The sequence below is a fragment of the Bos indicus genome, chromosome 14 (assembly GCF_029378745.1).
Source record: "Bos indicus isolate NIAB-ARS_2022 breed Sahiwal x Tharparkar chromosome 14, NIAB-ARS_B.indTharparkar_mat_pri_1.0, whole genome shotgun sequence".
NCBI lineage: Eukaryota > Metazoa > Chordata > Mammalia > Artiodactyla > Bovidae > Bos > Bos indicus.
Genome location: NC_091773.1, coordinates 9,071,134 through 9,097,260, shown reverse-complemented (window position 1 = coordinate 9,097,260; position 26,127 = coordinate 9,071,134). Strand labels below are relative to the sequence as shown.

The following is a 26,127-nucleotide window of genomic DNA, read 5'->3' as shown; positions in this document are numbered from 1 at the left end:
CTCCCTCCTGTTTGGTCATTTTAAATTCATGACATGTGTGGAACCTGCTTCCTCTTCATTCAAGTCTCTGGCGATGATGATGACGACGATGATGGTAACAATCTCAACACCCAACACCACTCTTTAGTGAGCACTTACCATCTGCCACCTTACACCTATCAGCTCATTTATCCTCGCAACCTTCTCCCAAGGTAGATATGATCATTCCCGTTATACCGATAAAGAAATTCATCAGAAGGAATCATCACTAGCAGGATAACTGTGTCGTCAGTAAAAAGACTACAGAGATCTTCCGGACCCAGGGATCGAACCTGCGTCTTCTGCAACTTCTGCACTGCAGGAGCATTTTATACACACATGAATAAAAAACTTAGCCCTCATTTTCAAGGACTTCCTAGCCCAGTGGGGGAAACAGGACAAATGACCCCATGAGAGTCTGGCTGAAGTTATCATCTGAGTGTCCACAGGCTTTGGGAAAACAATGCAGGAAGCACCCCAGAGGCTGTGGTCAGTGGGTTGGAAGGCTCTCTGAGTCTTAGCTAGCGTGGATCATATGTCCCAGTTTATCCAGGACATTCTCCATTTTGTGTGTGTTGACTGGCAGCATGGACCCCTAGGCAATGTGAACAACATGTACATGTGCAGAGAGTTCAAGGATACTAAACCCCACTCAATCTTCTCCTTCAGTAAGGGGTGCGAGCCTTTTATGATCCGACCTTCCCCAGCCCCTCTTGCTTCCCCACCCCCAGAATCACTGTGCTTCCTCAAGCCCTCTTCTCAATGCTCCTCTTCCCTGCCCACTCCCCCGACGTGCCCCTTTACCTCCTGCTAGCACCTTGACTTCCCTGCTAACACCAGGGCTTCCCTGGTGGCTCAGAGGTTAAAGCGTCTGCCTCTAATGCGGGAGACCTGGGTTCAATCCCTGGGTCAGGAAGATCCCCTGAAGAAGGAAATGGCAACCCACTCCAGTATTCTTGCCTGGAGAATCCCATGGACGGAGGAGCCTGCTGGGGTCGCAAAGAGTTGACACGACTAAGCAATTTAACTTTCAACACCTTGACAGTACCGGGCACACCTAGAGCCTCCCAGCTACTGCCTGCACAATTCCTCATGTGACCCCTCCCTTGGGATCACAGAACACCCAGAGGCATTTCTATTCCAGCACTGATCACAGCCCGTTATCATATTGTAATCACTGCTTGCCCCGTGTCATAAATACAGCGCACCATCTTAACACCCAGCATGAGAACTCGTCCCAAGGCAGGCACTGCCTGTCTAGTGAAATATCTTACAGATCCAGTTGAGGTGGAAGTTGCAACCCTCAAGGCATGAGACTGCTAAACTTCCCAGCAATAGAAAGCAGCCAGAAGTTGGAGATGGGTAGGTCTCGAGGGCTGAGAATGACAAAGAGGAGAAGATACGGCATGCTGAGGGGTTGTTAAGAACAAGCCTGGCTAAAATGAAGTTTGTGGCCTTGCATCTCCACCAGTGAGACAGGGAGGCCAAGCTAGAGGAGACTCAATGGGGGGAGGTGAGAAGGTGGACAACGTGGTTTTCAAAGGCTTCAGGAGTATGTATACAGAAGCCAACAAGCCAGCAAAGATAAATCATGCTGTGGACCTACTGTTTGAGGCCCAAGTGGGAATATCCAGTAAGCTGATCGAAATTCAAGTCTAAAGTTTAGAGGAGAGGTCGGAGCTAGGTACTTAAGTCCCTTTAAGCTCTAATTGTGATTTCAGAGCCAGGTGAGGGGACAACTCGACCTTAACCGGTCACCAATACGCAGTTTCAGCCTGGTTCCCATTCGCAGGGGGGCGTGGAGAACCAGGCTTTAGCCAGCAGGGGGCAGCAAACACTCGTCGGAAGTTGGTATTTTCTTGCATCTCCAGGGATTGAAAAGTACCGGCAACCTGGGGAATTTACTTGCTGAGATTTGAAAACAATCATTAATTTATAAAGCGGAAAGCACCAAGGAAGCCCTCCTTTACCTGAGAAGGGGATGCACTCTTTGGTCTCCTGCACATTGCACTTTACGCTGAAGATATGAACTGGATTCCAGACTCATGGGTGGAATTATCAGTCTCACGGATGGAAGACAGAGAGCAGTGGCTAGACGGGTTCTTCCCTTCTCTTTCTGTTTTGTCTCTCTCTCTCTCTCCATGCCTCACCGATTTTTTTTTAAGTATTTCAAAATTAATTTATTCATTCAACAAGTATTCTTAACATATACTCCACACAGGGTACATATCCCTATGTAACTGTGAGTAACACAGACAAATCATAACACAATGTGAAACAGTCAGAACCATCATATAAATATATGTAGAGGTTGTGCATGCAATTGGGGGAGGGGCTGCAGTTAAGGATCATCTGAAGAAAAAATCCTAGGATCATTTTATCTGTTTATTCTAATGCCAGTGGCTCAGCACACCAACCTCCCTTTCAGCCATCTCAGGAGGCCAATTATTCTTTTACTTCCTCCATCATGTGAGTTTCTTCTCTGTATCAGAGACATCAGTTTGCTGACAAAGGTCCGCATAGTCAAAGCTATGATTTTTCCAGTAGTCATGTACAGATATGAGAGTTGGACCATAAAGAAGGCTGACTGCTGAAGAACTGATGCTTTCAAACTGTGGTGCTGAAGATTCTTTAGAGTCCCTTGGACAGCAATCAAACCAGTCAAATCAATCAATCCTAAAGGAAATCAGTCCTGAATATTCATTAGAAGGACTGATGTTGAAGCTGAAACTCCTATACTTTGGCTACCTGATGCGAAGAACTGACTCATTGAAAAAGACCCTGATGGTGGGAGAGATTGAAGGTGGGAGGAGAAGGGGACGACAGAGGATGAGATGGCTGGATGGCATCACCAACTCAATGGACTTGAGTTTGAGCAAACTCTGAGAGATAGTGAAGGACAGGGAGGCCTGACGTGCTGCAGTCCATGGGGCTGCAAAGAGCTGGACACAACTGAGCGAATGAACAACAACAACATCCTTTACACCACTTTTCTCTCTCTCTTCTCTCTTGCTGGAGGCTTGGGGAGAGTCAACAGCTGCCCTTCTGTCTGCAGGGTCCCGACCGTCTTTCCAAATAAAACCAGTTGAGGTCAAGGGTCCTGACATGCCCTCAAACCAGACACCATCTCCTACCAGCCTCTTCCCACCCGAGCCTGGCCTCCCTTCGTAGGAACAAAGCTGGACCCACCGGAAATCATGACAAATACCCCCTCAAGGACTTCATTCAAGGGGAACCCAAGAGAGTGAAAACTCTAGGATTTACCTGGTGATTTTTTTTGGCGTGTCATTTTCTCTTGTACTCTGGAGAGCAGCAGTGCCAGGAGGGGACACTGTCACCGCTATATCCCTGCCCCGTTTTACAGATGAGGACCACAGCCTTCAGGCTCAGGCAGTGGGGTCACCACAGGAGGAGGGGGCAGAGATGCTAGGACCGACGCTGTTTTGAGAATGACCATGGGGCTTGGAGTGAGGTTCTGCAGGGAACGGGCCAGGGCAGGGCCAGCTGGAGAGCTGGGGGTGGGGTGGGGTTGGGGGTGCACTGAGAGTTCAGCTTCCCTCTCCTCTGGTCTCCAGTTTTGGGGACAAAAGCTTGGTTCCATCTCTAGGCAGTTCCCCAAGACCCCTGATGGCCCCTGCTCCCCGTAGGCATATTTCAAGAGCCAGGTAGCTCGCCAAGGTCCTAGATTGAGGGAAGAAAGCATGGACTCTCCTCCTTTCAGTCCCCATCTGTCTGCCATTAAACGGGAATGCTTGTAGTCAGGCTCCAAAGGATCTGAATCTTGGCTCACCACCTAGAAATCAGATGACCCAGGGAAGGTTTACTTTTTTGAACCTCAGTTTCTCATTTAGAACACGCAAGTGACAAATCAAGGGATTTTCTTTATCTTATTCCTTATCCCAGTCTTTGTAGCTCAGAGATTGCACAGGGCAGCAAAAACTCTCATAACTAAAAACCACCTCTCTAAGGAAGTCTCCGTGCAAACATCCTTGACGGTCTAACAGAAGCCTGTATCCTGCACATCATGGCCTTGCAGTTCAGCCTCTGTCTCTCCATCAGGGACATCATCCAACAGTAGAGTATGGACCATTTGCAAAAAGAAAAGGCAGAGCTTACAAAGGATGCAGGATTTTGTGAAGTTGATGGATATGATGATGAAGAGCTGTTCTAAATACAGCAAAACCGTTAACAAGCGACAAGCTTACTAGAACAATTAAAGACAGATCAAATGATATTTCAAAGGGTGAAAAACACCATACAATCCTTCCCCCCAAATGTTGAGAGAATAAAATGTGAAGTCATGTTGTATTATCATCAAGTTTTGGCAAAGAAAATATAACCTCAAATTAACACTCAACTGAGTCTTTGTGCATTGTAAAAATTAGAGCATAGTTGCAATTATAATTTAAATTTTGTGACCTGAGATACAATAAACACATTTTTGTATTTTAATTATATTTTTGTGATCACATACTAATGAGAAATTTTCTTCACTGTTTAGTATGAAGTTTAGTACCCATTTTCAGCAGATACCCTTTAAGTAGATATTCACTGATTACTATTAATTGTGGAATTAGGGACCCTCTAAACCTACCTTATGGGATGGTCATGTAAATAAAAAGAGAACCATATACATAAACTGCTATGAATCCAGGCAAATAGCAGGCATTCAGATGCAAGCTTTTCACCTCTTTCCCTATAGTCTTCTGTTCATAGGGTCAAAAAAGTGGCTTTACTGGAATATAGAAAAAATAATTTTGTGTTTAAAAACCTTCCTTGTCCTTGAAATTAAGCAAGAATATCATAATCACAAAAAATCACAGAAATCGATATCTATATCTTGATCTATCTATATTCTGTCCCTATGAAACTCTGGATAAGTTTCCAACTCATTGGAAAAGACCCTGATGCTGAGAAAGATTGAAGGTGGGAGAAGGGACGACAGAGGATGAGATGGTTGGATGGCATCACCAACTCAATGGACATGAGTTTGAGTAAGCTCCGGGAGTCGGTGATGGACAGGGAGGCCTGGTGTGCTGCAGTCCATAGGGTCGCAAAGAGTCGGACACAACTGAGCAACTGAACTGAACTGATCAACCTCTGGATCCACAGATGTGTGCAAACTGTGTCCCTCAGGCCAAATCTAGGCAGCTGCCATTTTTATAAATAAATTTTTATACCATAGCCACACTCCTTTGTTTATATATGGTCCGTGGCTGTTTTTGTGAGGCAATAGGAGAGCTGAGTAACTGCAGCTGAGTCTATCTGGCCCAAAGGCCTAAAATATTTACTATTTGACTTTTAAAGAAAAAGTTTCCCAACTTTTGATTTAAAGTAAGAGCCCAGGGCAATGGAACTCAGTTGGTACCACCTGAAGATGTCTGACGTGTCTCATGCAGTGCAGAAAAAAATATTTAAAACTTAAAAGTAAGGGACTCCATCTCATTGTTGTTGAGATAGATATCACAGTATTTAATAAAGGGATAAAATAGGGTCATTTGTGGAAGAAAAGAAGTAAAAGTTTAGGGAAAAGAAGACAAATATGATTTAAAAAATAAGAACCGGAGTTACAGCTTAAATTTCATTAGTTTCATGGTGAATCTGTCTCTGGAAACATCTATTGAAGTTTCTTGGTATGTTACCAGGCATTTCTTCTTGCGTGTCTTGTCTGCCCACTAATGGCTTTTTTAAATATAATTTTTTTTATTTATTTATGTTTGGCTGTGCCGGGTCCTCTTTGCTTTGCAGGCTGTTCTCTGGTTGTGGCGAGCGGAGGCTCCTCTGTGGCTGTGGTGCACGGGCTTCCCACTGCAGTGGCTTCCCTTGCGGCAGAGCATGGGGTCTAGGGTGCGCGGGCTTCCCACTGCGGCGGCTTCCCTTGCGGCAGAGCACCAGGTCTAGGGTACACGGGCTTCAGTAGCTGTGGCTCCAGGCTTAGTTGCTCTGTGGGATGTGGGATCTTCCCTGACTAGAGACAACCCATGTCTCCTGCCCTGGCAGGCGGATTCTTTACCACTGAGCCACTGGGAAGCCCTTGGCATGACATTACAGGGTTAAGAAAAACAAAGGCATAATTAAAAATTCATAAACCTCAACTAAAAGTCCAGTCAGCTTTGTGAACAAAATCTTCCTTGTTTCACACCCGGGGTGGTATTTTTAAGGTCTAAATCCATCCTTCCATAGACCCCTGCATGGGCACTGAAATGATGCTAAACCTTAAGAGGATGCTTAATTTTATCAAACCCCTGCAAAGCACCGACTATGCTGTGAGATTGTGATTTATAATGAGAAATATGTATGTGGTCATATCCCAGTTTCTGGTATGGAGTTCATAAAACCCTTGGAACTTCCTTAGTGGGGAGCACAATCAGGGTGTCTTTTGTGACGTCAGCAAGGTGCCTGTTGGGAAGCGCCTCCGGATGGGAGCTGTTGCCAGGAGAAGAAATCAAGTGATTAGAGGGTGGGAACTACGGGTCCCAATTCCCCGACTTCTGGGGAGGGCAGAGGGCCTGGAGCTTGAGCTCCATCACCAATGGCCACTGATTTAATCACTCATGTCTATGTAGTGAAGATTCCATAAAAACGCAAGAGCACTGGGTTGAAAGAGCTTCAGGGTTGGAACACATGGAGATGTGGAGAGAGTAGTTCCTGGAGGCCCATGGAAGCTCCACAGCCTTACCCTGTACATGTATGTATATATGTGTTATTCACTCAGTTGAGTCTGCCTCTTTGCGATCCAATGGTCAGTAGCTTACGAGGCTCCTCTGTCCATGGAATTCTCCAGGCAAGAATACTGGAATGGGTTGCCATTCCCTCCCTCAGGAGATCTTCCCTACCCAGGGATCCAACCTGGGTCTCTCACATGGTTCTTTATCATTGGAGCCACCAGGGAAGCCCTTACCCCACACATTGCCCTATGCATCTCTTCCATGGTCCGTGCCTGACTTAAATCCTTTTATAATAAACAGATGATCTTAAAATAAGTCACATGTTTCTCTGAGTTCTGTGAGTCACTCTAGTCATTGAATCAAACACAAGGAGCAGGTTGTGGGAATCTCCAGTTTATAACCTGTCGGCCAGAAGCACAGGTGGCCACCTAACTTGCCACTGGCATCTGAAGTGGGGCTGAGGGGTGGGGGGCAGTCTTATCAGGATGAGCCCTTAACTTGTGAAATCTGATTTCTCTCCAGGTAGACAGTGTCAGAACTGAGTTAAATTATAGGACATTCGGTTGATGTCAGATAATTATTTGGTGTGGGGAAACTGTCCCCCATCAGAGAACAAGTCGGACTTGGGAGTGCAGAACTCTTACATGACCATTTTGGAAGCACCTACTGTCTACAATGAGTTTCCCAGGTAGTTCAATGGCAAAGAACCCACTGCCAATGCAAGAGACTCAGGTTCGATCCCTGGATCAGGAAGATGCCCTGGAGAAGGAAATGGCAACCTGCCTGGGGAATTCTTGTCTGGGAAATTCCATGGATGGAGGAGCCTGGCGGGCTACAGTCCATGGGGTTGCAAAGAGTTGGAGACGACTTATTGACTAAACGACAACTGTGTACAAAGCCCTGATCTACAGGTTGTGTGCAGCAGGGCAAAGAGCATGCATTTCAGAATCAAACACAGTATTTCATCCCCAGCCGCTCCTCTTCATGTGTTTATGGCCCAGGCTGTGCTGTGCTTAGTCGCTCAGTCTTGTCTGACTCTTTGCGACCCCATGGACTATAGACCGCCAGGCTCCTCTGTCTATGGGAGTCTCCAGGCAAGAACACTGGAGTGGATTGCCATGCCCTCTTCATGGCCCAGGCAGAGCTGTTTATCTTAACTTCTGTTCTTGTGCATCAGTAACACCAAAGTCCACCTTGCGAGGCTATAGCGGAGAGTCCGCGTGGCCCATGGTAATGTTGCCAAGACTGCTGGGATCAGACACAGCATCTGCTTCCAGGAAGGCCAGAGCAGGAGCTATCTAGAATCGCCATGTTCATAGATGTCACGAGGTGGAGGGTGAGCTCTCTCTCATCCAGAGGCATGGGAAGGGCCAGCAAAGGCTCCTCAGCTGTCCCTCCCTATGCCTGCGGGAGGGGCCCCATGGTGCAGGAGGTGGAAGGTGAGAAGGTGAGGGGACAAGGGCAGACAGGCTCCACAGTTTCCCTCCACCCCTCCCTCCTTCCAGGAGGAGAGGGCATGTCTTCACAGGCTCACAGTAGATGGCAGCATTTTCTGCCAGACCCTCCTCACCCTCTTTCGTCTGGCCATAAGGAATCCTGGTAAGGACTTGGCTGGGGCTTGAATCCAGAGCCTAGCATCTAAGCCCGTGCTCTGGGGCATTCCTTTCCTTCCCCTCCAAGTCACCCCTGTTCCCGTGGTCTTCCAGCCTCCGCTGCTGCTGTCAACCTTTGTGTCTGCATTTCTCCCTGCAGGTCCAACACATTCCATCCCCTCACGGATTCTTGGTCACTGTGTGTGCCTGCCGTCAGACACCTTCACCTGTGCAGCTCTGGTCTTCCTGGCTTTTAAGACCCATTTCATAGAAGACATTCTAGAGCACACAATGGAAACCAAAATAAAAGAATCACCATATTCAATTCTAAGCCTAATAAATCAGCTGTTTTCATTTTCTCCTGTCCCTTTTGCAGCCCAAGGACATAGGCATACACAATTTTCAATATTCGCTTTGTCTCAACAGTATAGTCTGCATTTTTAGCTTATTAAAGTATAAATATTCTTCCACTTGGCTATAAAATATTCAAACAATCATGTTTAATGGAAGAGGCACTTTCTATGACATCAGTGCACTGAAATATATACAACCATCCTCTTATTGCTGGATATTCAGATTTAGGGTGCTACCAATTCTGTGTTATTTTAAGTTATACGATGGCATATGTTTTTATGCATAAAGCTTTTCCTTCTTTAGGATCAATTCCTCATAATAATCTCTAGACTATCTGGGCTTCAAATATCTGAATTGATTCTTGAAATATTCTGCTACTTTTCTGAAGGGTTGCTCACTTTGTCCCCAGGAACACACAGCATCCATTGTTACCCAATTTTGCCAGCATTGGCTATTAATTACAGTTTGTTGGTTGACTTGCTAATTTGATAGGTATAAAGTGGCACCTGAAATTTGCATTTGAAAGGGGGATAAAGGCTTGTACAGGTGGCACCAGTGGTCAAGAATTCAGCTACCAAACCGGAGACTTCATGGACTCAGGTTCGATCCCTGGCTCGGGAAGATCCCCTAGAGAAGGAAATGGCAACCCACTCCAGTATTCTTGCCTGGAGAATCCCACGGACCAAGGAGCGGTGGGCTACGGTCCAGTGTCACAGAGTTGGGCATGACTGAAGAGACTTAGCATGCAGCACCTGAGGATTAAGTTACTTCTTGTGAGACCTCCCGCTGGAGGTTCTAGGAGAAAATGGAGCAAGTCTTCCCAGCAGCTGTGAAATCATCCCAAGGAGGCATTCGCCTTTCCCACCTACAAGGGCTTTCCTGGTGGCTCAGCTGGTAAAGAATCTGCCTGCGATGCAGGAGACCTGGGTTCAATCCCTGGGTCAGGAAGATCCCTTGGAGAAGAGAATGGCAACCCGCTCAAGTGTTCTTATCTGGGAAATCCCATGGACAGAGGAGCCTGGCGGGCTACAGTCTATGGGGTGCAAAAACGTTGTGTGACTAACGCTTTCACTTTCACCTTCCTCACCTAGATGGTGGCCAAGCCAACCTTTCAACCGCCTTCAGGCTAAAGATAGTGGGAAGAATGCCAGCGTGTCACTGGCATATTACTTACTTTTCTAACCATGCCCTGGAAACCTTTCTTATTTAGAGATAAAAATCAGTCCTCTCAAACCCAAACCAAAAGGTGTAAACAACTTATATTTTCTTATTCCATTAGCACCTTCCTACAAATGGCTCCAGTGTTTGAGACCCAAACACTGAGACACAAAGCAAGACCCGGGCCCCTGCTGTTTCCCCCCCAAGCATGCCACAAGCCCTGATTATTCTAGACATTTTTTCCTCTCTCTTTTTGAAAATCTCGTTAGAATGGAAACATTTAGTGGCTTCAAGTTTCCAAAAGGGGAGAGATTAAAAAAGAGAGACAGAGAGAGTGCCCATGCAGGCGTTAGCATGGGGAGACGCATCTGTTTGCCCAGCTGCGCTTGTAGAAACAACAGCCATCACGGCTGATTGTTTGAGCAATTTCCTTCCTTCCCTGGGCTTCATGTTCATCCTTAAATGCTCCTGGATTTTGTATTCACTCACTCGGTCCTTCTTCCAATACACGTTTACTGAGCAATTCCTCTGTACTGAGTCTCATGTCAAGGTACAGAGGTGGCCCAAGAATCAGGTCTGCCCCCCAGATGCTTAAAGCATCATCAGGGAACTAATTATTCTAGTGGACCGTGCTGGGCACTGAGGTGGCCAAGTGCATGCACCACTCCGTAGCGACTGAGGGCAGTCAAGGGCACCCTAATAAGTTTTCAGGGGCTTCAGCTTATTAGCTGCAAATTTTACACTCAACAGCATCCTGGGGCTTTGAGACCACCTTCCTCTCACCTATTTCTAAGGTCAGTCATTGCAGGGAAAGATGCAAGACCATTCACTAGCCTTGAGTGTTAGGAGTAACCTCAAGCTTGGGCTCACTGTCTCTAGTGTTCCCAACTTCTAGAGCCAGCATCAAGCTTTGCAAGTTAAGGCATAACATTTATCTGGGGGGGAAGGCTGAGAAAGGGAGACACACATTGCATGTATTTGGATGTGTAAGAGAAGAAAAACTAAGGTAGGAAATCTCATTTTAAGAACTTTTGCACATTTATTATAAAATCATAGATCAAATGACAAACCTAGACGGACAATTAAAAGACAGAGACAACACTTTGCTGACAAAAGTCCGCATAGTCAAAGCTATGGTTTTTCCTGTGGTCATGTATGGATGTGAGAGTTGGACCATAAAGAAGACTGAGCATTGAAGAATTGATACTTTTGTACTGTGGCGCTGAAGAAGACTCTTGAGAGTCCCTTGGACTGCAAGGAGATCCAACCAGTCAATCCTAAAGGAAATCAACCCTGAATATTCATTGGAAGGACTGATGCTGAAGCTAAAGCTCCAATACTTTGGCCACCTGATGTGAAGAACTGACTCACTGGAAATGATCCTGATGCTGGGAAAGATTGATGGCTGGAGGAGAAGGGGGTGACAGAGGATGAGGTGGTTGGATGGCATTACCGACTCAATGGACATGAGTTTGAGCAAACGTTGGAGATCATGATGGACAGGGAAGCCTGGCATGCTACAGTCCGTGGGGTTGCAAAGAATTGGACATGACTAAGCGACTGAACAACAACAGATCATCTATCCGTGCTTGTGTAATTGACCTCAGACATAAGTACAGGCTTTACATTTGTCTTTGTTCAATGTCATCTTCTGAGACTCAGCCTGTATCTCAAGCTGCTGTGATCATCTTGGAAACTGAGTTCCACTGCTGGAGCATTAACTATCCCTTCCAGCTTTGCCATCTGAATGCCTGATAGTCCTACCCGTGGCACATGGACCTCACTGATGGAGGAGCCACTCTTCCTTCCACAACTTCCTCCACCCCCCCTACTCCACCCCTCTCTGGGGGACAGTAAGGAATTCTGGCTTAGGGTTCCCACTCCCCTATCCCCGGGAGCCCATATCCTGGGGAAAGCATGCCAATTTGGCCTTTTCATCTTTCCGTATCTGAGAACAGCTGCTGCTATCATGCCAACATCAGGACTCAAAGACCCAAACCCACAACTGGTACACTCAACTCCTGCCAGGCATATGTCATCCCTTCCAACCCTGAGATGCTGGCAAAGCTCATCCCTGGTGTGTCCCTTTCTTATGCACAGGCCACTGACTCAGAGGACGTGGAGAGAGAGATGGTGTCCTTCGTGGGCTGGCCTCCTTGGTAGGCCATTGAGAGTTCTGGTTTCCAAAACCATCCTGGCCACAGTAACAAGGACCCCAGATGCATTTATCAAGGTCCCCGTGACCTCACAGGGCTCTGATGGGGACTGAGCAATCAATGCTGCTGGAGTCCGAGCTATGGGATGACGTGGGAAATATGTCATGTGTGACACTTCAAATGGGATTCTTTTCTCTCTCTCTCTTTAAAGATGAGGATACCAAGTTTTTTCCTTGAAACGAGGACAAGGAAAAAAAACGCACAGAGAGAAGGAAAGAGATGCAGAATGATTCAGAACCAAGGTACCTTGCTAATGCATTGGAAGATTGTGGAGTTGTCCTCACTAAAGATAAAGCAAGGTATGGAGGGAAGCGGTGGTGAAAAGACCTCACTCTGGAGTCAAGAGCTTGGGTTCCAGTCCTGGCTCTACCCCAACCACTTGGGTGACCTAGGGCAAGTCACATTTCCTGAGTGACAACATGGTCCTAGAAACTGAAGAATTTCTGCGGATCCTTTCCTATTCTAATACTAAGACACAGACCATCATTTAAGCAATAGATGTGCCCCTGAAGGGCTTTCCAAGTGGCTCAGTGGTAAAGAATCTGCCAATACAGGAGACATAAGAGACCTGGGCTTGATCCTTGGGTCAGGAAGAGTCCCTGGAGGAAGGCATGGCAACCTACTCCAGTATTCTTGCCTGGAGAATCTCATGGACAGAGGAGCCTGGTGGGTTACAGTCCATAGGTTTGCAAAGAGTTGGACATGACTGAAGCAACTTACCACTCATGTGCTCCTAAAAATATGTGGTAGACTTTTGTGCCCCTCAATTGAAGTAGACTTTAAATAAGCCAGGCCAATATCTCTATTTTTCTCTCTCCTCCTTCACTCCCTCCCTCCTTCTCATCTTTTCTTCCTTTAGGAGTAGAATTCTTTAAAAACAAGTCTTCAAAATTACAATGAGGTATCATTTCACATTGGTCAGAATGGCTGCCCTCAAAATGTCTACAAAGAAGAAATGCTGGAGAGGGTGTGGAGAAAACAGAACCTTCCTACACTACTGGTGGGCATGCAAATTGGTACAGTCACTATGGAGAACAGTGTGGTTGTTCCTTAAAGAATGAAAAATGGAGCTGCCACATGATCCCACTCCTGGACACGTATCCAGAGAAGACGAAAACTCTAATTCGAAAAGACACGTGCAACCCAATGTTCACAGCAGCACTACTTACAATAGCCAAGACACGGAAGCAACCAAAGTGTCCATGAATAAATGATGGACAAAGAAGGCGTGGTATATGCACAAAATGGAATATGACTCAGCCATAAAAAGAATGAAATAATGCCACTTGCAGCAACGTGAATGTTCCTAGAGATTATCAGACTAAGTGAAGTACGTCAAAGAAAGACAAATATCATATGTGGTGTCATTTATAGGTAGAATCTAGATAATAATACAAATTAATTTATTGACAAAAGAGAAACAGACTCACAGACATAGAAGCAAACATGTGGTTACCAAAGGAGAAAGGTGAGGAGGGATAAATTCAGAATTTGGGATTAACAGATACACACTGCTGTATATAAAATAGATAAGCAACAAGGTTTTACTATAAGCAAGGGAACTATATTCAGTATTTTGTAATAGCCTATAATGGAAAAGAATCTGAAAATATATGTGTGTATATATATTACTTATGTACTATATATACACATAAATATACAGAACTGAATCATCTTGCTACACAAATGAAACTAACACAATATAGTAAATCAACTTTATGTGTGTGTGTGTGTGTGTGTGTTAGTCACTCAGTCATGTCCAACCCGTTGGGACCACATGGACTGTAGCCCATCAGGCTCTTCTGTCCATGGAATTCTCTAGGCAAGAACTTGCCTGGAGGGTTACCATTCCCTTCTCCAGGGGAATCTTCCCAACCTAGGGATCGAACCCGGGTCTCCTGCACTGTGGGCATATTCTTTATCATCTGAGCTACCTGGGAAACCCTAGGCTATACTTAAAAAAAAAAAAAAAAAAAACTCATGCAGAAGTCAAATACCTAACTGCAAAAACAAGAGTGGCTTTATGGGGAGGGATGTCTGCCCAGCCTTGGCAGTATCCCCTCCCCTCCCCCTGTACACATGTGATTGACACCATTTGTGATGCACTGAATTAAACTATCACCTTACTGGAAAGAGTCCTTGTTTTGATGAATGCTATACCTGGGAAAGCAAAAATGACTCAGCCACATGTGGGCTACCAAAGCACTTTCCTGTTATTACCTCATCCCTCTTCCCTACAAATCTGCCAGGATGGGTGATTTACCCCATGCCACAGGAGAGAAGACTGAGCTGAGATGGACGAGAGGTGGAACGTGTCATTCTTGGTCATCTCCCTGTACCCTGATGCAAAGAGCTGACTTATTTGAAAAGACCCTGATGCTGGGAAAGATTGAGGGCAGGAGGAGAAGGGGACTACAGAGGATGAGATGGTTGGATGGTATCACCGACTCAATGGACATGAGTTTGGGTAAACTCTGGGAGTTGGTGATGGACAGGGAGGCCTGGTGTATTGCAGTCCATGGGGTCGCAAAGAGACAGACACGACTGAGGGAATGGAACTGAACTGTACCCCCAAACACCTGGGGGTGGTACCTGGGGCACAGCTGGTCTTATGGGAACAGTTCTCTTTTTTAAATAATTTATTTTATTCATCATTTACTTTTGGCTGTGCTGGGTCTTCGCTGCTTCGCGAGCTTTCTCTAGTTGTGGGAGCAGGGGCTACCCTTCATTTGTGGTGCGCGGGCTTCTCTTGTTCCAGAGTGCTGGCTCTAAGTGTGCAGGCTTCAGCAGCTGTGACTCCAGGGCTCAGTAGTTGCAGTTCCCGGGCTCTCGTGCACAGGCTCAGTCCTTGTGGCACATGGGCTTAGTTGCTCTGTGGAATGCGGAATCTTCCCCCATCAGTGATTGAATCTCGAACTGGTGTGTCCTGCATTGGTGGGCAAATTTTTTTTACCACTGAGCCAGCAAGGAAGCCTGGCAGGTGAATTTTTAATCAGTGGGCCACCAGGGAATTCCCTCTGGGAAAAGTTGTTGAATGAATGGGCGTATGACTTGCTGACCTTCATCAATGAATCCCTGCCAAAATCAGGGCTCCAAGCCCTTTTGACCTCTTTTGGTTCACAGGCACTGAGGTCCCTTTCTTGGAAACATATGATCAATTGCAAACATCACCCTGTGAATTAAAATTTTTGGTTGGACATGCTTATCTCCCCCACATTTCCCGAACAACAGCAATAATATCCAAGGATTGTCCATGATTCATAAATGAGGGAAATAAATCTGTAGTCTGCCTTCTTCTCTTTATAGGAAAGAGAAACCAAGACAGGAATGCTAAAGCTTGGGCAGTTCTGTTTTGCCCTAAAAGATTGTAGCAGACATTGTCCATACCCAGATCCTCTAACCACGGGCCTCCTACTCCTTCTCAGTTTTCTGCATCCAACAAGTCTTATCTGCTATTTGTCTTGGAGGAAGTTGCCCATGGGCTGCTGGAAATGCTTTACCTGTGGCCAGAAGCAGAAGGCAGAATGTAGTGGCCAGGTGGGTGGAGTGGGCTTTAGCCAATGACTGATGGGTCTTGGGTCAGGACAATGTTGAGCTGTAACTCACATCCCTGGGCTCACTGTGGAATCAGGTGGAGGCTGCCCTCCTTGGACTTTGCTGAAATCACCTATTCGCTTGTATTCTACAGCTTAGTCAGGTTCTAGAGAACCCAGTGTGAGACAAAGGGGAGGCTTGTAAAAGGGGGTCCATGATTCTCAGTAAACGTGAGTCTGAAGATATGCAAAAAAGTATACATAGCCACATTTCTCCACATAATAAACTCCTTACATGATCCATGGAGAGAAGTAGCATTTCAAGAAAGAGTTGTCAGATAGAGAAGGGAGAGATGGGAAGCTTTAAGGGGAAGAGGGCCAGAGGGCCGAATCCCATGAAAATGTAGAACAATGACAACAACAACATCAGCAATAACAAAACACAACTCGGATACAGCCCAGAAGCTTGGAGGGGGTCTGCTATGTGTACAACTGCCTCATGTGCATAGTATTCAGAAGGACATCCAGGGAAAGGGGCTGTGTTCCAGGTCGCTGAGACGCTACACGTGTCAATGAAGAAGTACTGAGCCCTTCACGGAATGCTATCTGTGCACATTTTTAGGCTTCCCGGGTGGTGCTAGTGGTAAAAGAACGTGCCTACCAATGCGGGAGATGTGGCTTCTATCTCTGGGTCAGGAAGATCCCCCGGAGGAGGCTGTGGCAACCCACTCCAGTATTCTTGCCTGGAGAATCCCATGGACAGAGGCGCCTGGCGGGCTGCAGTCCATAGGGCTATACAGAATTGGACACGACTGCAGTGACTTAGCGCACATGCACACATGCAGATTTCTAAGCCAGAGGACCACAGGCCAACATACACACAGCTCAGCACTTAATAAGACTGGGTGAAGGGAAGCAGGCTCCCACCTGGGTGCGAGAGTGTTAGAATCAGTTCCACTTGGATCCCAAAGGACAGGGAACTTCAGTTGACGTCCAGGTTTCACACACTGTTGATTGCATAGACCTCAGTGAAAGGGATAAGTACACAAATAGCTCCTAACACAAACAGAAGCAGGTGGAAAACGCCTCCAATGGGGTGCAAGCAGAGTGCTTTTGGAGCTTCAGCAGAGAGAGGGCACACCCATCACCTGGTTATTTGCATCTTATGAACCACTTAGTAGTTCCCGGTTCTCCCAGACAGCACGGAGAGGGAAGAGGAGCTGTCACTCCAGAGCTTGCACATGTGGAACGAGTAAGAAACAGGGAGCATTTGGCCCACTTCATGAGATTCCTGAGAGCCGATGGTCAAATTCTCAGTAATTTTTCAAGCCATGGTTAACTCCACTGTTATTAAAAACTATACACGCTTACAGTGAAATAAACTGTACTGCTGCTGCTGCTGCTAAGTCGCTTCAGTCGTGTCCGACTCTGTGCGACCCCATGGACGGCAGCCCACCAGGCTCCCCCGTCCCTGGGATTCTCCAGGCAAGAACACTGGAGTGGGTTGCCATTTCCTTCTCCAATGCACGAAAGTGAAAAGTGAAAGTGAAGTCGCTCAGTCCTGTCCGACTCTTAGCGACCCCATGGACTGTGGCCCACCAGGCTCCTCTATCCATGGGATTTTCCAGGCAGGAGTGCTGGAGTGGGGTGCCATTGCCTTCTCCCATAAACTGTACTAAAAAGGTAATAAATGCTCAAAACTCATCACTAGCAAATTATTTTATATTTCACTCACCATCTATGCCCTTGAGGTTATTTACATCTTTTTTTTTCTGTCTGGTAGAACTAGTCCATACGGGTGCCCACCCCTTCTCTGTGTTCAGTGATGTCATGCTGGTAGTCTGAAATGTATCAGAGCAGGATTATTTCCACCACAGAAACCAGCAAACGCTGCAAAATGGGGCCCCTGCTTGGGGTTGCTTGTTAAACATTCAGCAGCATACCACTGGAGAGGAATCCTGAGAGTGTTCAGACAGGGTGAAGAAGAAATAAACCTAATGATTTCGTTCATTCATCTAACGCTGCTTATTGATCACCTACTATGTGCAACATACACGTAATGACAATTTCTTCATGGTTGGCTGTAACGGTGAGCTCAGTCAAAGCTGACTGACTGAGCGATTTGGGGGCAAAGGTCCAAGTAAAAACACTGAAAGTTCCAAGTATTGAGCATCTTCCATTTAAGTGCATTTTGATGATTTCCAGATCATGTGCGGTGGAGGCTCCAACTCACAGCTAACAAGGAGATGGCAAGGAGAGGTCTGGCCAGACCTGCTTCAATAAATAGATAAGGATCATTTAAAAGCAGCCCATTAAATGTTTGCATGCAAATGGACCTGCCAGTCTCCTTGAAAAACAGCTTGTTCTCCTAAGGAGGTTAAATATTTTCAGTCTAGTTTGTGTTATTAATTTGCCTAGCCAAGTGTGTGGTTGTGGGTGCATTTTCAATAGAGGATGCAAAGACCTTGCTAAATGAATCTTATCCCTGAAACCTACATGAGGGAGGTTTTGTGAATGCCATCAAAATGACCACAGACTTTTGCCTACTTCCTGTAGAGAATAAATCTCTGTCCCATTCAGATAGCCCTGGTGTAATCTACAGGATGGGGAAGGAAACAGAAAAATGAATAAACTCCAGGCACGCTGCCTGCCTAGTGCCCAGGATAGTGTCTAGCACAGGTGTAAACCCCAGGTGAGGCATACACTAGAAAGACGAACAGACCTAGTTGTGTTGCATTTGTAGCATCTATAATAGCACCTGGTACATGGCGAACATCCAGTAAATTTTTGTTAAATGAATGCATGCTCCCATGCCACAATTGTAACCACAGTTTTTATAAAATGGGTCCTCTAATAATAGACAGAAGACAATCATGGAAGAAAACGAGGGAGAAAGGGCTATTTATAAAAAGAGTTAGACTCCTTTCACATCCTATCTCATTTACTCCTTGTAAGGTTTTATTCTCCCCATTTTACAGATGAGAAAAACTAAGGTGAATCAGTGCACGCCCTTCCTTCCTCACAGGCAGGAAGCACAGAGGGAGGACAAAATCCAAATGTTTCCATTCAAAATCCATGCTTGTTCTATGTATTATGAAACGGAGACAATTTTCCTGGAAATAATTTTTTAAAAACATTTCCCTTGTCCTCAGAAAGTATGATGAATTTCCCTCACTGGAGAAGAGAGAAAACAGAAAACTCACACCAGAGACACAACAGTGGCCCAGCACCTCTTTCTCAACTCCTTTCTTCAGTCCTGGACCATGGAGGAATGGGTGTGTGTGTGTGTGTGATTATCGTTTTCCTTTATTTTCTTGACCATCAACTTTTGCTCCAGTAGTAAGCTGAGGGCTAAACTCTACTTTACAGCGTGTCTGTCCTACAAAACTCTCTGTGAAGGGAATATCATTGCCTCTATGATGTGGATGAGACAATTCAGAAACGGCCGATTTGCCTGAAGTCAACACCAGCAAATGGAACATCCGGGAAGCTAGCGCAGGCTCATCTGTCCCGGAAATGGTTTTCCACTAACGGCTTTCTCAGACTCTTGTGTGCATAGGAATTACTTGCTGCTGCTGCTAAGTCACTTCAGTTGTGTCCGACTCTGTGTGACCCCATAGACGGTAGCCCACCAAGGCTCCCCCGTCCCTGGGATTCTCCAGGCAAGAACACTGGAGTGGGTTGCCATTTCCTTCTCCAATGCATGAAAGTGAAGTCGCTCAGTCATGTCCAACCCTCAGCGACCCCATGGACTGCAGCCCACCAGGCTCCTCCGTCCATGGGATTTTCCAGGCAAGAGTACTGGAGTGGGGTGCCATTGCGAGGACCTTACTAACTATTTTGATCCCGCAGGTCTAGGGTGGGGCCTGACAAGCTCCCAGGTGATGCCAAAATCTCAGGCCGCATCTGATGAGAAGGTTCAGAGGGCAACTGTTCAATTACCAACTTATCCTGTTGGGTTGTTTTTGTTTTTTTTTTTTACATTTCAAGTTGCTCAGTCAAGTCTGACTCTCTGTGACCCCATGGACTATACAGTCCATGGAATTCTCCAGGCCAGAATAATGGAGAGGGTAATCTTTCCCTTCTCCAGGGGATCTTCCCAGGTTAATCTCCAGGGGATCTTCCCAACCCAGGGACTGAACCCAGGTCTCCTGCATTGCAGGCGGATTCTTTACCAGCTGAGCCACAAGGGAAGCCCTATCCTGTTGTTCTGGGTTGCTTCTCAGTCCTTCCTTTCATCTTGGTGACGTTTTGGTTCATCAGCCACACTGGGGACCTGACAGGGCTGGGGGGTGGGCAGCAGTCTGTTCCCCGGGAGCCTGGGTGGCTTCCTCCGCTTACATCCATTCCATCTCTGGGCAATAGCGCTGTTTACACTGGAGCTACATTACTTCCCATCTCTTCCCTCTTTGCCTATACACGACAACTACCTCATATAAATGGTCCCTGAGCCTGCAGTCTTGGCGCCCTGAAACTGTTTTCCATAAAATAATCATAGTAAGCTACGTAAATGGAAATCTGATGACATCATTCTGGTTCTTGGATTCCTTTGAGAAAGGGAAAGACACTAACTCCCTGCCCTGGCCTAAATTCTCTTAAACCAGAGCATTTTACTTTTTATCTGCTTATGGATACTGTGGCTCAACACAAAATGTAATTAAAAACAGAATGAAGGATTTTGCTGCTAAAGAAAAGCAAGAATCTCCCTGACTGATCCAATGTATTTCTTGCATTTTACAGATGAAGAGAGCCAGTCCCAGAGAGGTCCAGCCCTTTGCCTGAAGTCTCCCAGGAGGATACCTGGGGTTCTGGCCCAAGAATCAAGACCCTGTTGGTGTTTTCTTTGGTTTTCTGGTTCTTTCCATTGTACCACACTCCCCCTCACAAATACATTTCTGTTTTTCACCAGATACTGCTTTTCTAAGATCCACTTGATGAGCTCGTTTATTGACTGAGAGCAAAACACTCAGGTCTGCAATGCCTTCTCCAAACCTGCCCCCTGCCATTCAAGGCCTAAGGAAAAGCAGAAAGATGGGCAGACCCTGAATTTATTTTCGTAAGCAGGCCTGTGCAGCCTAGACTGACTGCTTGGTCATGAGATCCAAGGTCTGGGGACAGTTAGGGATAAATAAGCAACAATGACCAGAGCCACCACCTCCTTCCCAAAACTGAAGGAAGGAATCTTCAAGGCATTCATAAAATACCATGGCTAAGGTAAGCTGACTCTCGGGACATGACAAAGTGAACACAGAAGCAGACTGAAATAAGTACTCTGGGACCTGAGCTGATGGACTTTTCTTCCTAAAGTATTACTCTTTTAAAAAACATCAAGGATATTTTATGATGAAGGAAATTCCTCCTCTGGTCAAAAAGTCCACCCCAAAAAGCCCTTGATGACCAAATCCATACAAGCAAACAATGCTCCCTAAAATTAGTTAATTTCTACAAGATACCATATTCATAGCAAGTTAATAAATATTCCTCGTGGGAACTTCCCTGATGGTCCAGTGGCTAAGACTCTGTGCTCCCAAAGCAGGGGGCCTGGGTTCGATTCCTGCTCAGGGAACTAGATCCCACATGCCGCACGCAACTAAAAGGATCACAAAGATCCCACGTGCCACAACTAAGACCCTGCACAGCCAAATAAATAAACAAAAAATAAATATTAAAAAACCCCAAATATTCCTTGGGTGAATAAGCATGTGATGAAGCCTACTGTTTGCAGGGGAAATAAATACTTGGTATATCACTGCTTGTGAGTTGAAAGGTCTTGTTAGACTCAAAGATGGGAGAGGTCAGGGTGGGCTAAGAACAAGGGAAGGTACTCTGAGTGGGCTTTGGGTTGGAGGGGGAGAGAGCATTCAGGAGCACTCCGAGAGAAGCAAAGTCTGGAGGCGGGGAGATGTGTCTTGTTTCCTGGATATAGTAGAGGAGAAAGCCAAGTGCTGAGGTAGGAGGCAGATTCCACCCCCTGCGCAGCCCCCACCCCCCCCACCCCCACCCCCCCATATACCCCCAACCCTTACTCTACCCTCCCCCCACCAACCTGCCTGCACCCAGGGTAAAACAATCGGGGATTCACTCCTCATGGATCGAAACTCCAACATGAGAATAGCAGAACAATTAAGGGAGGAAGCTGGGTCCTGCCCACACCACATATTTCTTTTCTTGAAGTCAGGAGACCTCCCCAACCACATATGCACAGAAAAGGCTCCTTGGAGTCATGTCAAGGGATGTTCCATACCTATAAGCCTTTTCAGTAAGATCCATCCTGGCTAAGAGATGCGTGCTCACACATGGGAGGATCCTGAGATATACTAAGTATGGACTGTGAAGCAGGCAAATCAGCATGATCGGCCAAAGGAAACCCGGAAGAAATGTCCCAGAAAAGTAATCCAAACTGCCACAAGGGCAAGACTCAGCAACTGTCTCTCCCCCTGGGTCCGCCTGTGTGTCTATCCACACATACACTATTCTTTTTTCCTCTTAAATAGTTCACTTGCTTTACTACTCTTTATCTTTGTGGAAATTCTTTTCTGCAAAGTCGAAGGCCAGGGCCCTTGTCACTGACCACTGGTCTACTGGCTAAGATCTGGTGCTCTCACTGCTGTGACCCAGCCCAGGCTCCGGCTGAGAACCCAAGCCCCGCTCCAAGCCATTCAAGCCAAGGCCACCAGAGATCAGAGTCACATGTAGAATGGCTTAACATCTGAACCAGGAACTCTGGTGCAGTCAGCCACAGGAAGGCTTCTCTACTGTGTGGAATGTACCTGTGGGTGGCATACGAGGGACCTTTCTGCAATGTCGGTTGAGTTATGTACTTAATGTGGATCTGAAAAGAACATAACTGCGCACATCAGGTGCATAACTTCACAGACACTACTGCTTCAGTTCAGTTCAGTTCAGTCGCTCAGTCATGTCGGACTCTTTGTGACCCCATGAATCACAGCACGCCAGGCCTCCCTGTCCATCACCAACTCCCAGAGTTCACTCAGACCCACGTCCATCAAGTCAGTGATGCCATCCAGCCATCTCATCCTCTGTCATCCCCTTCTCCTCCTGCCCCCAATCCCTCCCAGCATCAGAGTCTTTTCCAACGAGTCAACTCTTCGCATGACGTGGCCAAAGTACTGGAGTTTCAGCTTCAGCATCATTCCTTCCAAAGAAATCCGAGGTCTGATCTCCTTCAGCATGGACTGGTTGGATCTCCTTGCAGTCCAAGGGACTCTCAAGAGTCTTATCCAACACCACAGTTCAAAAGCATCAATTCTTCAGCACTCAGCCTTCTTCACAGTCCAACTCTCACACCCATACATGACCACAGGAAAAACCATAGCCTTGACTAGATGAGCCTTTGTTGGCAAAGTAATGTCTCTGCTTTTGAATATGCTATCTAGGTTGGTCATAACTTTCCTTCCAAGGAGTAAGGGTCTTTTAATTTCAGGCTGAAGTCACCATCTGCAGTGATTTTGGAGCCCAAAAGAATATGGGAGCAAGAACCAATGAGTTTACCTCAAGAGGAAAATATTAAATGAATACCAGCTTGGATGTGATAAAAGTCATGAACGTGAACAGGAGTGATTGGTAATTGACAAACACTTGGTGAAAGCCGCATATTGATATCAGTGATCATTGTTGGCTATCTCATCAAAGGGCATACTGTGTGTTATGGTGCTTTGTCGATCTCGTTTGTAAATTCACAAACATGAAAATCCACACATTCAACAAAACGCATTACATGAGATACTACAGACAATGGTGAGAAACTCACTTCTCAGACAGGAAGGAAGGGAAGGAGATAGTACTTTTAAGGACCTGCTGGCATCACCAACTCAATGGATGTGAGTTTGAGAATGTTAGGTAGTTAGAACAGGGAAAAGGAGTCCAGAATGGCGATGGCTAAGAGACAAGGGAAAAGCCCTCGAAAATAGAACAAAGGAAGGTCCGAAGACCTGAGTGAGGACCTCAGGTAGAACAAACAGCACTCCTGGCTGGCCCAATTTACATAGGGCAGGCCCAGGGGAGGAGAAAAACATATAAACAGAGGAGCCAAAGGGCCAGGGGTCTCTGTCTCTCTCCCCCGCATGCTCTCTCTCTCTGTCTCTTCGCATCTTTTGGGTCGGTATGCCCTCATGCCTGGAGGATGTATTTTCCTTTATTTTCTAAATAAAACTGATATGTCCAAGAACTATAACATGACTGTCCGAGAGCTGTGACAATCGAGGAGATCACACTCCCCTGACATCTATGGTGCCCTGGGCTTTTCCCTTGTCTCTTAGCCACCGCCATTCTGGACTCCTTTTTCCTGTTCTAACTACCTAACAAGTACACTCTGGGAGTTGGTGATGGTCAGGGAGGCCTGGCATGCTGCAGTCCGTGGGGTTGCAAAGAGTTGGACATGACTGAGCGACTGAACTGAACTGAAGAACCAAACAATGTGGGAGGCCTGGGGATTCAGATTTCAGAAACAAGACACTATTCATTTTCAAGGAGCCTACTGTCCAGCAGGGAGGCAGGTGACTCCGGACATGAACTGTAATCTCACATGAGAAGTACTTTCATGGAGACGTGTACAAAGTAGAAGAGTGTGTAGGAGCCCTTAGAGCAGGGGCAGCAGGAAGAGCTGGTGGGAGAGGAGTTCAGCACCTTGGCCAGATGTGCTATCTCTTCTGTTACTTACAATTAAGGTGTTGGAGGAATTTTAGTGTAGGAATCCCAAGATGCTGCAATCATTTAAAAAAAAAAAAAGCATAAATGCAAACTATTACCATTGTGTTTACAGTCATGGCTCGGTCTCAGTCATGTTCAACTCTTTGTGACCCCATGGACCATAGCCCGCCAGGCTCCTCTGTCCATGGGATTTCCCAGGCAAGAATACTGGAGTGGTAGCCATTCCCTTCTCCAGCGGATCTTCCCGACCCAGGGATCAAACCCTGGTCTCCTGCGTTTCAGGCAGATTCTTTACCTTCTGAACCACCAGCCCCCATTTACTGTAATGAATGACATCAAACTTTAGAATGCATGAAAATGACCTGCAGAACGTATTTTAAAATGCACATTTTGAGACTCCCCAGATAAGCTCTGATATTAGTATGTGTGGAATGTGACTGGGTTAATCTGAAATTTTAATAAAGCCTGGGAGATGTGGATGTAGTCGGTATATGCTTTGAGAGGCTAATTACAGAAGGCAGGAAACTTATTTACTTTTGTATTGAGCACAATGCCTGGCATACAGCAAGCCTTGAATACATGTTTGGTAAACGCACATACAAAATAAATTATTAAAATCTAATAACAATTCTGAGCTCCAGAATAATATTTCATTTTCTAAAAGATTTAACTTATAGACTCAAAATTTACACTTGTACCCTTCCAGAAAGTCATGGAGATGGCCTATAATTAAAATTCAGACACACAAATATAAACAGGATTAACCTCTTTTTAAAATTTAATTTGATGGATTGATTAGCCCAGGCTCAGGCTGGTGGCTGTTGGGCCTCCCTTCATGTGGTGGAGACTCTGAGAGTCTGGATGCCCTTGAACATGAGGCGACATCCTTCTGAAGAGCATTCTTCCTTGCTTGTCTCTAATTCTCACCTGCGCCCCGTCCACCAACTAATCGGTCTCAATTAATGGAGTCCGATGCACCAGTTTGTCAATCAGCAGGAACATACCGTACCCTCAAGAACCAAACTCAAGGCAAAACTTCTCATTTTGCCATTTTCTCTAGCTCTGAAAAGTGTTAAAATTAGATTCATTATGGCTAATTGATCCAAAGGGAACAGAACAATCCTTTCTCTAAGTAGCTGAAAAATGAGCCAGTCCCCAGTCCACGTGCCACTCAAATACCTTGACTTGGATACTTTTTTCTAAAAAACAAAAAACACCAAACTTTTAATTTTGTATTGGGGTATAGCTGATTAACAATGTTGTGATAGTTTCAGGTGGGACTGAAACCATACATATACATGTATTCAGTTCAGTTCAGTTCAGTCGCTCAGTCGTGTCTGACTCTTCGTGACCCCATGAATCCCAGCATGCCAGGCCTCCCTGTCCATCACCAACTCCCGGAGTTCACTCAGACCCACGTCCATCGAGTCAGTGATGCCATCCAGCCATCTCATCCTCTGTCGTCCCCTTCTCCTCCTGCCCCCAATCCCTCCCAGCATCAGAGTCTTTTCCAATGAGTCAACTCTTCGCATGAGGTGGCCAAAGTACTGGTGTTTCAGCTTCAGCATCATTCCCTCCAAAGAAATCCCAGAGCTGATCTCCTTCAGCATGGACTGGTTGGATCTCCTTGCAGTCCAAGGGACTCTCAAGAGTCTTCTCCAACACCACAGTTCAAAAGCATCAATTCTTCGGTGCTCAGCCTTCTTCACAGTCCAACTCTCACGCCCATACATGACCACAGGAAAAACCATAGCCTTGACTAGACGGACCTTTGTTGGCAAAGTAATGTCTCTGCTTTTGAATATGCTATCTAGGCTGGTCATAACTTTCCTTCCAAGGAGTAAGCGTCTTTTAATTTCATGGCTGCAGTCACCATCTGCAGTGATTTTGGGGCCCCAAAAAATAGTCTGACACTGTT

At 46.1% G+C, this 26,127-nt stretch overlaps 1 protein-coding gene and 1 long non-coding RNA gene across 3 annotated transcripts in view; one reads left to right on the top strand and one right to left on the bottom strand.

Moving 5' to 3' along the window:
* KCNQ3 (potassium voltage-gated channel subfamily Q member 3) overlaps positions 1-26,127 on the bottom strand; it is a 300,675-nt gene that overhangs the window by 54,889 nt on the left and 219,659 nt on the right. The gene's annotated exons all lie outside the window — the stretch shown is intronic.
* LOC139186798 (uncharacterized) lies at positions 6,453-8,615 on the top strand. The gene is made up of 3 exons (XR_011570407.1): positions 6,453-6,706; positions 8,192-8,285; positions 8,439-8,615. It is a non-coding gene; the product is annotated as an uncharacterized lncRNA (long non-coding RNA).